Here is a 13,424-nt window from a genome sequence, read left to right as displayed (position 1 = left end):
GGGCTCAGAACAGCTTGCAAAACATTAAAGCAGGAGAGGCGTTAGAGGGCATGGTGGCACGTAAGAGGAAGAACAAGAGTTCTGGAGTAAGACTGGCCCAGGTTCAGATCCCAGCTTTACTTCTTACTCCTTGCGTACCCTCAGGCAAGTGACTTAACCTCTATTTCTTCCTCAGTAAATTGGTAGTAAACAGGGTAACTACTTCACACTGAAGATTAAATGAAGCAAGGCGTGTGAAGTGCTTAGCTTAGTGGCTGTACCTAACAAATCCTACCATTTAGCACCTGTGAATGGTGAAGGTGGTGGTGTTGATGGTGCCTTTCTATCTCATCATTTCACCATTAGTAAATGACAACTTTGATTGCTAAAGGTACTTGTCTCAGTCATCACCAAGACTGAACCAAAACAGACCCACAAGTCTCCACATTCCTATTCTCTGGGCCATAACTGCCTCCTTAGAGTTTTGTTTTTTTGCGTTGCCCCCATCAGCCCCATTTTCCCTTTTGGAAAGAGCTGAAATCATCAGTTTGATATTTAAAAACCCAAGTTACTGTCATGTGCCCAGAGTAATAAATGTTTTAGAGTTTCAATTAAACTAAATGTAGAAGAGCTGGATCCCTTTTCTATATCTAATGAGTCACACAGACCCATTACCCCACTATTCATTAATTATAACAAGGTCAGCACATTACCCAATGTCTCCTCATGACTGCTTAATGAACCTGTGCAGTGGTGGCTGTGAACAAGCCCACAGAGAGACCTGGAGGGAGTACCTCAGAGCTTTCTGTGCCATTTTTCTTATCCCTTGAAACTCACATCTCAGAGCAGAGGGGTTCACACACATTAGAGCCAGAAGTCCCAGGGGGAATGCGTCTGAGCTGCAAGTCATAGTCTTGGCTGTCTAGTGTTGCTATACCACAAGTGGATAGCTTTAACAAAGAGGAGCTTACTCTCTCACAGTCCAGTATGTTAGAAGTCCAGATTCAGGGCACCGGCTCCAGGGGCAGGCTTTCTCTGTCAGCTCTGGAGGAAGGTCCTTGTCATCAGTCTTCCCTTGGTCTGGGAGCATCTCAGCGCAGGAACCTCAGGTCCAAAGGATGTGCTCTGCTCCCAGTGCTGCTTTCTTGGTGGTATGAGGTCCCCATGTCTCTGCTCGGTTCTCTCTTTCATATCTCAAAAGAGACTGGCTCAAGACACTATCCAATCCTGCAGATCTCATCAATATACCTGCCGCTAATCCATCTTATCAACATCGTAGTGATTTACAACACACAGGAATAGCCCACCAAATGACAAAATGGTGGACAATCACACAACACTGGGAATCATGGCCTAACCAAGTTGACACATATTTTGGGGGGACACAGTTCAATCCGAAACAGTCATGAAGTCCCAAGTTTTGTTTTTCCTGATGTTTGCTTGCATAGCATCTTCTATAGTTTGTTTTCCTTCTCTTGTTTCTATCTCCTAAGCTAGAGTCTTTACTTCTTAAGAGAAGAAACCTTAATACTATGTGTCAGGCACAGTGCTAGACATGATTATTATCACCATCTTTCAAATGAAGAAAATGATTCTCAGCCTCAGAGTGGTTAAGTCCTTGCCTAAGGACACAGCTAGTAGGTAGCAGAGCTGGTATTTTAGCACAGACTCCACACCCCATAGTTTTGACTGCTAAGTTTCTGTCTCTCCATGTTAAGCACTTAAAATGAAATGGAGCCAGGGATCTCTGGGCAGGGACCAGCATACCACATAAGGCTGTTTCACATAGCATAAGGGCTATTAAAGCTAAAATATAGGCTATTAAGATTATATTTCTGAGCCCTTAGTAGATGCCAAATAGATACTTAAAGTGATAGAACTTTATATCTGGAAAGGACTTCAGAACACATCTGCCTTACGCCCTCATGTTATGGAAAGGAACAGTAATTTGTGTTAAGGATTGAACTGTGTCCCCCAAAAATGTGTGTCAACTTGACCAGGCCATGATTCTCAGTATTGTGTGATTGTCCACCATTTTGTCATCTGATGTGATTTTCTTACATGTTGTCAATCCTACCTCTAGGATGTTAATGAGGCAGGATTAGAGGCAGTTATGTTAATGAGGCAGGACTCAATCTACAAGATAAAGTTGTATCTTGAGTCAATTTCTTTTGAGATATAAAATAAAGAAGTAAGCAGAGAGATGGGGACCTCATGCCACCAAGCAGAAAGAGAAAGGAGAGCATGCATCCTTTGGATCTGGGGTCCATGAGCTGAGAAGCTCCTAGACCAGGGGAAGATCGATGACAAGGACCTTACCCCAGAACCAATGGATAGAGAAAGGCTTCCCCTAGAGCTGGGCCCTGAATTTGGACTTCTAGCCAATGTTCATTGCAGTGCCATTCACAATAGCACAAAGGTTGAAACCACCTAAATGCCCATGAATAGATACATGGATAAACAAAATGTAGTATATACATAAAATGGAATATTACTCAGCCAGTAGGATAAACGAAGTTTTGATGAATGCTACAATATGGATGGAGTTTAAAGACATTATGCTAAGTGAAATAAGTCAGCATGAAAGTACAAATATTGTATGACCTAGCTTATACAAAAAGACAAGAAACTGCAAATGTGCAAAGACCAAAGTTTATTAGTGGTTGCCAGGGGTGGGAAGAAAGGGGAAGGGGGGCTGATAGTGATGGAAAATACACACTGATCAAGGGGTGTACTGTGCAGTCAATTATTGTAATTGCTGTCAATAAGTTGTACACCTATAAAAAGTTCAATTGGCAAAAGTTGTGTGATAGATATATTTACAACAATGACAAAATAAAAAAAGAATAGCTGCTGAGGCTGCTTACGTACAACCAAAAACCTCATGATATTTGGTTCCTTGGTTTGGAGGTTAAGGTCACGATTTCATGGACATCCCAGTTATTTGCCTTAATAACACATTTAGTGCTTCTGTTCTACCTCCTAGTTTGTTACACATAGCATGAAGTCTTAAAAGCTTGCAGTCGGCACAAAAAGAATCCAAGGCACAACAATTGGTCTCTATTTTCCTCGAGAAACAAAGGAAGAAGAAGAGCCAGGAACAACAGAAGAATATGGAATGTGTGGCTAATTGCCTTCACAAACAACTGCCACGAGACCAAAGAACTGGATGGTACCTGGCTACCATTCTGAATATTTTGATCAAATATTCTATAGAAGAATCCTGGTCAAAAGGGGGAAAATGGGAAGCACAGAATTTCAAATTTTCATGAACTCTAGACTTTCTGGAGCCATGGAGCCTGGATGAACTCCCAAAACTATTGCCTGAGCTAATCTTTAAACTTTAAGCCAAAAATATTCTCTGATGCCTTCTTAAAACTAAACAGTAGTTTAGCTTAACTAGTAAAAAATGCCAGCCTTGAGCATTATACTCTTTTAAGAACTATCTATACGGGATCAAGTTGACAATAGCAACTTGAAAGATTAAATAGGAATCTTAGGGGGCAGTGAGTTTATATTAATGAGAGAAAACAGCTCAGAAAAGGAAGATGAGAATAGTTGTACAACTCTAAGAACGTAATCAATGTCACTGAATTGTACATGTGGAAACTGTTGGACTGGTATATGTTTTGCTATGAATATTCTCAACAACGATAAAATTAAAAAAATAAACAAAAAACCCACAGTGAGATACAATTTCACTCTCATTAGAATGGCTGAGATTAAAAAAAAAAAAAAAACACAGAAAATAGCAAATGTTGGTAAGAATGTGGGAAAATTAGATACCTTGCCCATTGCTAGTGGAAACGCAAGATGTTATAGCCGTTATGGAAAACAGTGTGGCGGTTCCTCGAAAAACCAAAAATAGAACTACCATGTGACCCAGCAATTCCACTCCTAGGTATATACCTAAAGTAATTGAAAACAGATACTTGAACACCAGTGTTCACTGCAGCACTATTCATAATAGCTGGAAGGTGGAAACAGCCTAAATCTTCATCAACAGGTAAATGGATAAACAAATGTGGTACATACATACAATGGAATATTACTCATCCAGTAGGAGAAACGATGTCTTGATACATGCTACATGGATGGAGCATGAAATCAGTCAATCACAAAAGGACAAATATTGTATGACCTCACTTATACAAAAAGACAAGAAAAGACAAATGTATAAAAAAAAACAAAATTTATTAGTGGTTACTGGGGGCAGGAGGGAGAGATAAAGGGGAAGGGGGTTTATTACCGAGAACTGACTTTACATTTACAGTGACGGAAAAATCACATTGATTAAGGGTAAAGTTGTACAGTGGAATAATGTAATTGTTGTCAGTAAGTTGTCCACCTGCGAAAAGTTGAATTGGCAAAAGTTATGAGATAGATATATTTACAATGACTAAAAAGAACGAGTAGCTGCTGAGGTTGCTTATGTACAACCAAACACCTTATGAAATTTTATTCCTTGGTTTGGAGGTTAGGGTCATGGTTTCGTGGGATGTCCCAGTTAATCGGCCTAATATCATGTTTAGTGCTTCTGTTTTACCTCCTAGTTTGTTATGTAGTGCCTGGGTTCTTAAAAGACTAAGAGCAGCCATCGAAGGCACAACAGTTGGTCTTTAATCACCTGGAGCAAGAGAGGAAGAAGGAGAATCAAGAATAGGAGGAAGAAATGGAATGTGTGGCTAACTGTCTCCATAAACTGCCTCCTTTGCCATGAGATCAGAAGAACTGGATGGTGCCTGGCTACCATTACTGAACATTTTGATCAAAGATTCTACATAAGAATCCTGATCAAAAGAGATAAAATGCAGAATACAATTTCATATTCTTATGGACTCTAGGCTTTCTGGAGCCATGCCGGGTGGATGTACCCCTGAAACTATTACCCTGAGTTAATCTTTAAACCTTAAATGGAGGGTAAGAGTAGCTGCATAACTCAAAGAATGTAATCAATGTCACTGAATTCTAAATGTAGAAATTGTTGAATTGGTGTATGTTCTGTTGTGTATATTCTCAACAACAAAAATAAAATAGATTATTAAAAGAATTCCAAAGAATCAGTATTTTAGACTATGATCTCCTATCACAATAACATAAAATTAATATATTTTTAAGTATAGCTTTAAAACTCCATATATCTGCCCACTGAAACAAAGACAATGCTGCTAAATAACCCTTGAGTTAAAAAGAAATTCATAAATGAAAGTATAAAACATTTATGATTAAAAACTGATAAAAAATATACATATTGAAATTTGCAGAAAATAGCTAAAGCAGTACTCAGAGAAAAATGTATAGCTTTAAATACAATCAAGTGAAAAAAGAAATATTAAAAATGAGTGAGCTAAGTGTTCAACTCAAGAAAATTTAAAAAAGAGTATTATATAAACCAAAAAATAATAAAGAAAACAATAAAGGCATATAAACCAATGAAATAAACAAAACATAATGACAAAAAAAGAAAAATCCAAAATATGGGTCACTGAAAATAGTAATGACATGGACCAACGAACTAATGCTTTAAAAAACTGAAGAGATAGCATGCATATTTTTAAAAGCACAGATTGGTAACAGGTACAATAGAATTTTTAATTAAAAATCATAAACTACATGTAAAAAAATCTAAATGAATATATAAATAATGTAAAATATATATAAAATACCAAAATCTGCATAAGAAACATAAAACTTAAATAATCTAGTTAGCAATTAAAGTAACTGGGATGATAATCAAAGCTCTTCATTCTTTCCTTAAAAAAAAAAAGACTGGCTCAGATGATCCTATGAAAGAGTTCTAACAAACTCAAAAAATAGATAATCCCTCTCTTATATAAATTAAACAGAAAAAAAAGAGAAACATTTCCAATCAATTTTTATGATGCTTGTACAACCTGTATATAAAAATTGGGTAATAACATCACAAGAAAAGTAAAATTATATGCCTATTCATTCAAATATCTATATGAAAATTCTAAGTAAGATATTAACTTCCTAGTAAATTTTAAAACAATCTGTCATGATTTACAGATCCCTGGCGGCACAGTGGTTAAAGTACTCATCTGCTAACCAGAAGGTTGGTGATTTGAACCCCACCAGCTGCTCCACAGAAAAAGATGTGGCAGTCTGCTTCCATAAAAGATTACAGCCTCGGAAACCCTATAGGGCAGTTCTACTCTGTCCTGTAGGGTTGCTATGATTTGAAGTCAACTTGGCGGCAATGACTGGATCATGGTTTATCTAATATTTTTGAAGAAAGGAAAGCATAGTTTAATATAAGAAAACAAAAACAATGTAATTCTCTCTACAAACATGGATGAAAGGGGAAAAATCACATTATCTTAATAGGTAAAAAAAAAAAAATTTTATAAAATTAAATGCCTATTTAATTATAGAAAACTCTCAGAGCACTAGGAGTTGAAGGAAATATCCTTAACTTGATAAAGGCTATATCCTACTTAGGAACTTTTTATATATATAAGCCAAGGATTCCATATACCACCAGTATCATTCAAAATAATACTAGAAGCTTTGACCAATGTAATAAGACAAGAAAAATAGAAAGTGTAATATTAAGATGGAAGAGATAAAACTGTCATTGTAAGCAGATAATACAATCATCTAAAAATTTAAAATAACAGATTCAATAAGCAAATTAATAGAAGTAACAAGAGAATTCAGTAAGGCTGCCAGATTTAGGATAAACTTATAAAATTCAACAGCACATGTCTACACCAGCAACAACCAATAGAAAACAGGAATTCATTCATAATAGTAACAAGAGTTATAAGATAACTAGGATTTATAAAGGAAGAATGTAAACACCATTATTGTAAAATACATTTAACGGCATTTAATACCATAAAGGAAAGCTTAAGAAATAGAATTAAGTTTATGGATGGAATGACTTCACATTTGTAATGGTTTTTATTTTTTCCCTTATTAACCTACTAATTCAGTGCTAATCTAGTTAAACTTTCAGCAGTTTCCTGAGAAACTTGACAAATCATATCTTTCAAATCTTTCCTTTCTAAAATAAGCAAGTTGGCTTCTGTTTCTTATAACCAAGAGGGAACTAAATTTAACAAGTATGCCATTGTTGTTGTTATTATGTACCATCAAGTCAGATCTGACTCATAGCGACCCTATAGGACAAAGTAGAAGTGTTTCATAGGGTTTCCAAGGAGCAACTGGTAGATTTGAACTGCCAACCATTTTAGTTAGTAGCTGAGCTCTTAACCATTGCACAACCAGGGCTCCTAGTACGCCATTGGTAGCATTTAACAAAGAAGATCTAGAGACTAAGAAAATGATTATGAGATGTTTAGGGATTTTCACAATTATTATTGTGACTTCCCACTCTCTATGGCCTCAGTTTCTCCATCTGCAAAACGACTTCTGGAAATGTTTTTCGAAGCACTGCCTGCAGTTCACAATGTAAAAGAGTAAGGGGGTTGGCATTAGAAAGTCAGAATCCTGCCTTTCCCGGGCCGTTTGTGGTGAATATCTTCTATTTGGGGTTCTCTGCTTCTAGATGTCTTCTTTAATGGAAACTGTCCTTTCTCCACCCCAAGCGATTCTGGTGATGCTGTCACTCAAGTGGCCCTGTCTTCTCTGCCACTCAGGTAGCCAATTTATGTACCTCATCTCTTTGGACACCTCTGTTGTGGGCATGTCACCCAAGCAGGGCCAATCAGAGACCATTTTAGATGCTGATAAGAAACTGAAAGAGCGAAATAGCAATACTCTTTTCCCTGGGATCACCACTGTGAGAATGATACGAATCTGGAGTTGCTAGTACCTATTTTTATTACCATGTGGATGAAGCCAATATATACATAATAACTTAAAAAGAGGGCAGTTTGATGACATCATTTTAACTGCCAGATCCAGCCATGCCTAAAGTCAACAACACTTCTTTGATTCCCAAGTAGGAGAGTCAATAACTTCGGTTTTGTTTTTGCTTAAGTTGATTTGAGCTGGGTTTCCATTACTTGTAATAGAAAGAGCCCTAACATGAATACTGAATTGGAAGCTCTGAGCAACCGTTCCATTTTTATAAGCTTTCTTAGTGTGTCTGATGTACACTAAAGTTTGAGAGTTAATCTATGGCTTCTTCAGAATCAAACTGGCAAAGAAGAAACAGAAGGGTACACTGGATTTAACCAAAATGATCATCCAACTCATGATCTAGCCCTTGCCCAACCCTCTAGCTTAGATTCATGCCATTTTCCCCTCTCCCAAACCAAGCTTCTTTTATTTCCTCCAATAGGTCATTGCCTACCTCAGGACATTTGCACGTGCTCATTTTTTTTTTTATTCCATCATTCTTCAGCATAGTTAGCTGACGCCTAGTCAATTTTTTTGGTTCCAGTTCAACTCTCAGAGAGTCTTTCCCTGACTAACCCATGAAAAGTAGGTCTGCCTCTCCCATTATTCACTATCTTTGTCACCTTGTTTTTTTCCCCTCATAGTTTTTATCACCGTTGGTAATTGTTTACTTATGTGCTAACATGCCTTTGTGTCCTCTCCTATTAAAATGTAAACTGCAAAGGAGTAAAAACCAAACATGTCGTGATCACCCTTCTCTTCCTCATGTCTGGCACAGGGCCTGATACCTAGCAGGGTTTTCAATAAATATATTTGAATAAGTGAACAAATTGCTACAATGCAGGCACTTACCTATCAGCCCTTCTTGGGAAAGGCAAAGAAGGAAAATCAGCATTCATTTATTCTCGTCCCTTCAGCAAAGAAGGAGGAAAAAGGGCTAGGAAAATAAATGGAGGATTTGCTTCCTCGAGAATTTTCAGAAGCCTGAACTGTGCCACCCTGAGCATGCTTCTGGGAGGAAAAAGATTATCAGGTAACCCACAGCCAGATGTGGTCCCTGTCTTCAAAGAGCTTCTCATCTGGCTGAAGAAACTGTTAAAATAAGGAGCAGCAGGGGCAGAGGTAGAAATCCAAAGAACAGCAACTCCAAAATTATACTGCATCTTTGCAGACACCATTAGCATCTTCTGGCAAAATAATTTGTGAACCTAGTAGAGGACACAGAGATGAAAAGAACAGATGCATCTATACCATACCGAGGGGAAAAGGCTGCAATTAAACTGGCATGCCTTATTCAACAACCTGCAGGCTCTACGGCTAGGCATGGGGTTGGTGTTGCGTCTCTCTCTCCCTCTGTAACTGCGTCTCATTTTCCCCTTCTGGCGTCTTATTGCAGTAACAGGTTTGTTATTAGAACTCTGAAGCCAGAGTGACAAGAGAGAAGAGGAAATGAGAGGAAGGGAGAAGAAAGACAAACATGAACAGACAGCCTCTGGACCGAGAGCTCTTGCTACATTAAGATACAGAGGGAGGAACATGTCCTTTGTGTTTGCCTTTCTCCTGTGGCACTCTCCGAAATGATGCTGCAGGGTGACAGAGGAGGCTTTCTTTGGGAATATGTCTGCTTGAGTCCCTGAAAGAATTAAATTACATTCAAGAGGCACACATTTAATTGCCTATTAGGTGAGGGGAAGAGGAGGGAGCTTAGACATAAAAAAAATACTAAGTGTTTATTCTTCACCAGGTCTGCTCTGGGTGCCAAGAAAACACTGGTGAAGGAGGAGACCCAGGCAAGTCTGAAATTGCATCCTGCCTGGAGAATGTTGCACCTGGGACACTGACCTTGCAGGAATCACTGGGAGTCTGCAGATCAGTGGACAAGAGCCTGGAGCATAAAGACCCTGAGAGTGGAAGAGTCGAAGCTTCTCAGAAGAACGCAAGGAGAACCTCGCCTCTGTGGGATGATACCACCAGCCACAGGGACTGGAAGCACGGCTGGGGCCTCAAGTGGAAAAAACGCTGTTCTTCTGTAATTAAATTCTTACTTCTTTTAATTACATTAAAGAAACGTGTGCCCTTTGCCTAGATCTGTTAGTATCTATCAGACGCGGCCACTCTTGAGACAACTACACGGAGGTAATTTCAGAGAGTGGCAAATGCCTAAGGAGAAAACAAAATGAAGTGATGTGACATTGAGTAGCTAGGAAGAGCAGAACATTAACTCTCGGGGTGCTCAGGGGAAGCCTCTGAGGAGGTAATGGAAAGGCAGCCAGGCCAAGATCAGACAGGGGCACACAAATGCAGACACCCTGTGGGAGAAAAAAGACTGGCATTTGAGGAAGAGAGTGATGGTCATGTGGCTAAAGAAGGGGTGTTCCAGGTGGGGTCCCGAGACTAGCCATATCAGCATCTGGGAGCTTGTTAGGAATGAAAATTCTTGAGACTCACTCAAAAATCAGAAACTCCTGTAGTGGATATCAGCAAGGTGGGCTTTAACAAGCCCTCCAAGTGATTCTGAGCATGCTCACCTTGGAGAAGCACTGGGCTAGAATGTGGTCAGAGAAGAGAGAATTTAGACCAAGAAGGGAACCAGTGCAACTTGGAAGTCAGTTGCCAGATCCTGACAATAAGCAAATCAGTTTAGCTGAGTTCTTCATCTTCGTGTGCCCAGCACTTAGCATGTTGCCTGGCACAGAGTAGATGCTCAATATTTATTGGTTGGACAAATAAACTAATATAACTGCTGAGCCTCTACTTTGAGAAGTATGATACAAGTTACTGGGCAAAGATGTTCAAGATTCACAGTAGCTCACAATCTAAAACTGGTGATGAGAGAGAAATTAGAAGAGGAAAAGGAGACCACTAGAACCAGATTCATTAATATTAGCAAGAGCAAATGGTGAAAACGTCTTGCAGCAAGGGAGAGTCAGAAAAACTAAAAAAAACAGGCAGAAGAGCTCAAAAAGCTTAGAGATTTGAGTATTTAGTTTTGGGGCAAACAGTGTAGTTCATTAGCCCCCTAGGGAATTACTAAATTAATGCACAGCACAATAGCTATCATTCACTTGTCTCCAAGCAAACAAAAAATGTTATGTTATATTGATTCAATCTGTCTAAAATACAAAAATAAGATTCTATACATAAATGGAAAAATCCTCAGCTTTATGGAAAATTCCACTATCCGAAATGTTTTATTTCCTGAGACATTTTAGATAGCCAAGATTTTTACTGTATTACTATTATTTTTATTACCAAAGAGTTCTCACCGCCCATGGTAGATGCCATTGAAACTGACGCAGGTCAGATCCTGAAGCCAGTTCGTAGGCCTCCTTTGAGGGCTTCCTGAGCAAATGGGAGCCAAGAAGCCCCAGCCAGCCAACGTCTCTAGCTGTCAAGAAGTCAGATAGGGCACGAGTCATTCAGAGATGCCGGCCTCTCTATTGAACCTCTTCTTAACAGAGTGGATTTTTAATAGACTCGTCCTTTCCTTCCTCCTTCCTTCCCTTCCTGCCGTTATTAAACCTCTGGGATGAAAACACCTGCTAGATTTCTTTAATTTCCCCCTTTTTTTTATCTCCAGGCCAGAGAGAGTCTGGCACTTCCATGAAAGACATGATCAACCAGGACAAGCCAGAGCCTCCCCTGACCACTTCCCAAGCAGGAAGTTCCTGAACGTCTAATCCAAATCCTACCTGCTGCACAAAGCCCATTTCCTCCCCCTTGAATTTGGATGTTCCCTCAGCTAAGGAGGAAAAGAAAGAGAAGATTTTCTTTATGGATGTGTTTGTCTTCGAATGATTTTACTTCTTCAACTACATTCCCAAATCTTGAATATTTATCTTACTATTTTTTCTATCACTGTTCTCCCCCAAGCAGTCAATGTTTTTTTAAAGACTCACATTTTTGTATTAGTGGAGATATCAAAGAAACAGACCTGGAAGTAATTCAGGGCATTCATACACACACACACACACACACACACACCCAACACACAAAAGGAGATATTAGTAAACAGATTTGGACTTCAACCATTAAAGCTACCTATCTACGGACTGGGATGCCTAGACAGGTAGAGCATTACCTGCAACCAAGAGATACAATTACTTTTGCCTAGTGATTGAAGCAACAGATGAAATATTAGATGAGACACTCCCAACAGTCCTTCCTTGCTGAACTGCTATGACATTCTATGATGCAATGAATCTTCATGTTTGAGCATGAATTTGAGCAGGAGCTAGAAGGAGAGAGGAGGGCAGCATAGTTTTGCTGGATGCATCTGGTGCCAAAAGGTAAGCTGGGAATACTCAGAAGTCTCATCATTGGCAGGACAACGGCAGCAGTAGAGACATCACTACCATCCTCACAAACATTTATCCAGCACCTACAGTGTGCCGGAATCCCTGGGTGGTGCACAAGTTAATACGTTCAATGGCTAACTGAAACGTTGGCAGTTGGAATCTGTTCAGAGGCACCTCAAAAAAGGCCTGGCTGTCTGGGGTCTTAAATGCTAGCAAGCAGCCATCTAAGATGCATCAATTGGTCTCAACCCACCTGGAGCAAAGGAGAATGAAGAACACCAAAGACACAAGGTAATTATGAGCCCAAGAGACAGAAAGGGCCACATAAATCAGAGACTACATCAGTCTGAGACCAGAAGAAGTAGATGGTGCCTGGCTACAAACCATGACTGCCATGACAGGGAACAAAAAATTCCTGAAGGAGCAGAAGAACAGTGGGATGCAGACCTCAAATTCTCGTTAAAAGACCAGACTTAATGGTCTGACTGAGACTAGAAGGACCCTGAAGGTCACGGTCCCCGGACCTTCTGTTCACCCAAGACAGGAACCATTCCCAAAGCCAACTCTTCAGACAGGGACTGGACTGGACTATAAGATAGAGAAAATGATACTGGCGAGGAGTGAGCCTCTTGGATCAAGTAGACACATGAGACCACGTGGGCAGCTCCGGTCTGGAGGGGAGATGTGAAGGCTGAGAGGGACGGAAGCTGGCTGAATGGACACGGAAATACAGGTCAGAGTGAAGAAGTGTGCTGTCTCATTAGGGGGAAAGCAACTAGGGGCATATAGCAAGGTGTATATAAGTTTTTGTATGCAAGACTGACTTGATTTATAAACTTTCACTTAAAGCACAATAAAAAAATTTTTTTTAATTAAAAAGTCTTAGTGGCCTATTTCCCAAAAATCAGCCACTAAAAACCCTATGGAGCACAGTTCTACTCTGACATACATGGGGTTGCCATGAGTTGAAATCAATTCGACCACTGTTTTGTTTTGTCACAGTGTGCCAGGTACCACATAAAGTGTTTTCTGTACATTATTTCTGTCTACCTCACGACAGCCCTATCAGATAAGGACTATTGTTATGCCCATGTTACAGAGGAGAAAAGCGAAGCATAAAGAAAACAAGCTATCTGTAATCATCAAGCTGGTTAAGTATTGGAGGCAAGATGCAAACCTAGGCTAACTGGCTCCACCATACTACCTCTCCGGGGGATATAGTAACCCCTTGCACTATAACATTTTATAGGCTAAAAGGACAGCATGATTTCTTTTCATCCTTACAGAAGACTCCTGAGGCCAGGAAGTTGTACTAAA

Source organism: Loxodonta africana, chromosome 2 (assembly GCF_030014295.1).
Source record: "Loxodonta africana isolate mLoxAfr1 chromosome 2, mLoxAfr1.hap2, whole genome shotgun sequence".
In the NCBI taxonomy this organism is placed as follows: Eukaryota; Metazoa; Chordata; class Mammalia; order Proboscidea; family Elephantidae; genus Loxodonta; species Loxodonta africana.
Note: the sequence above shows the minus strand (reverse complement) of the source record.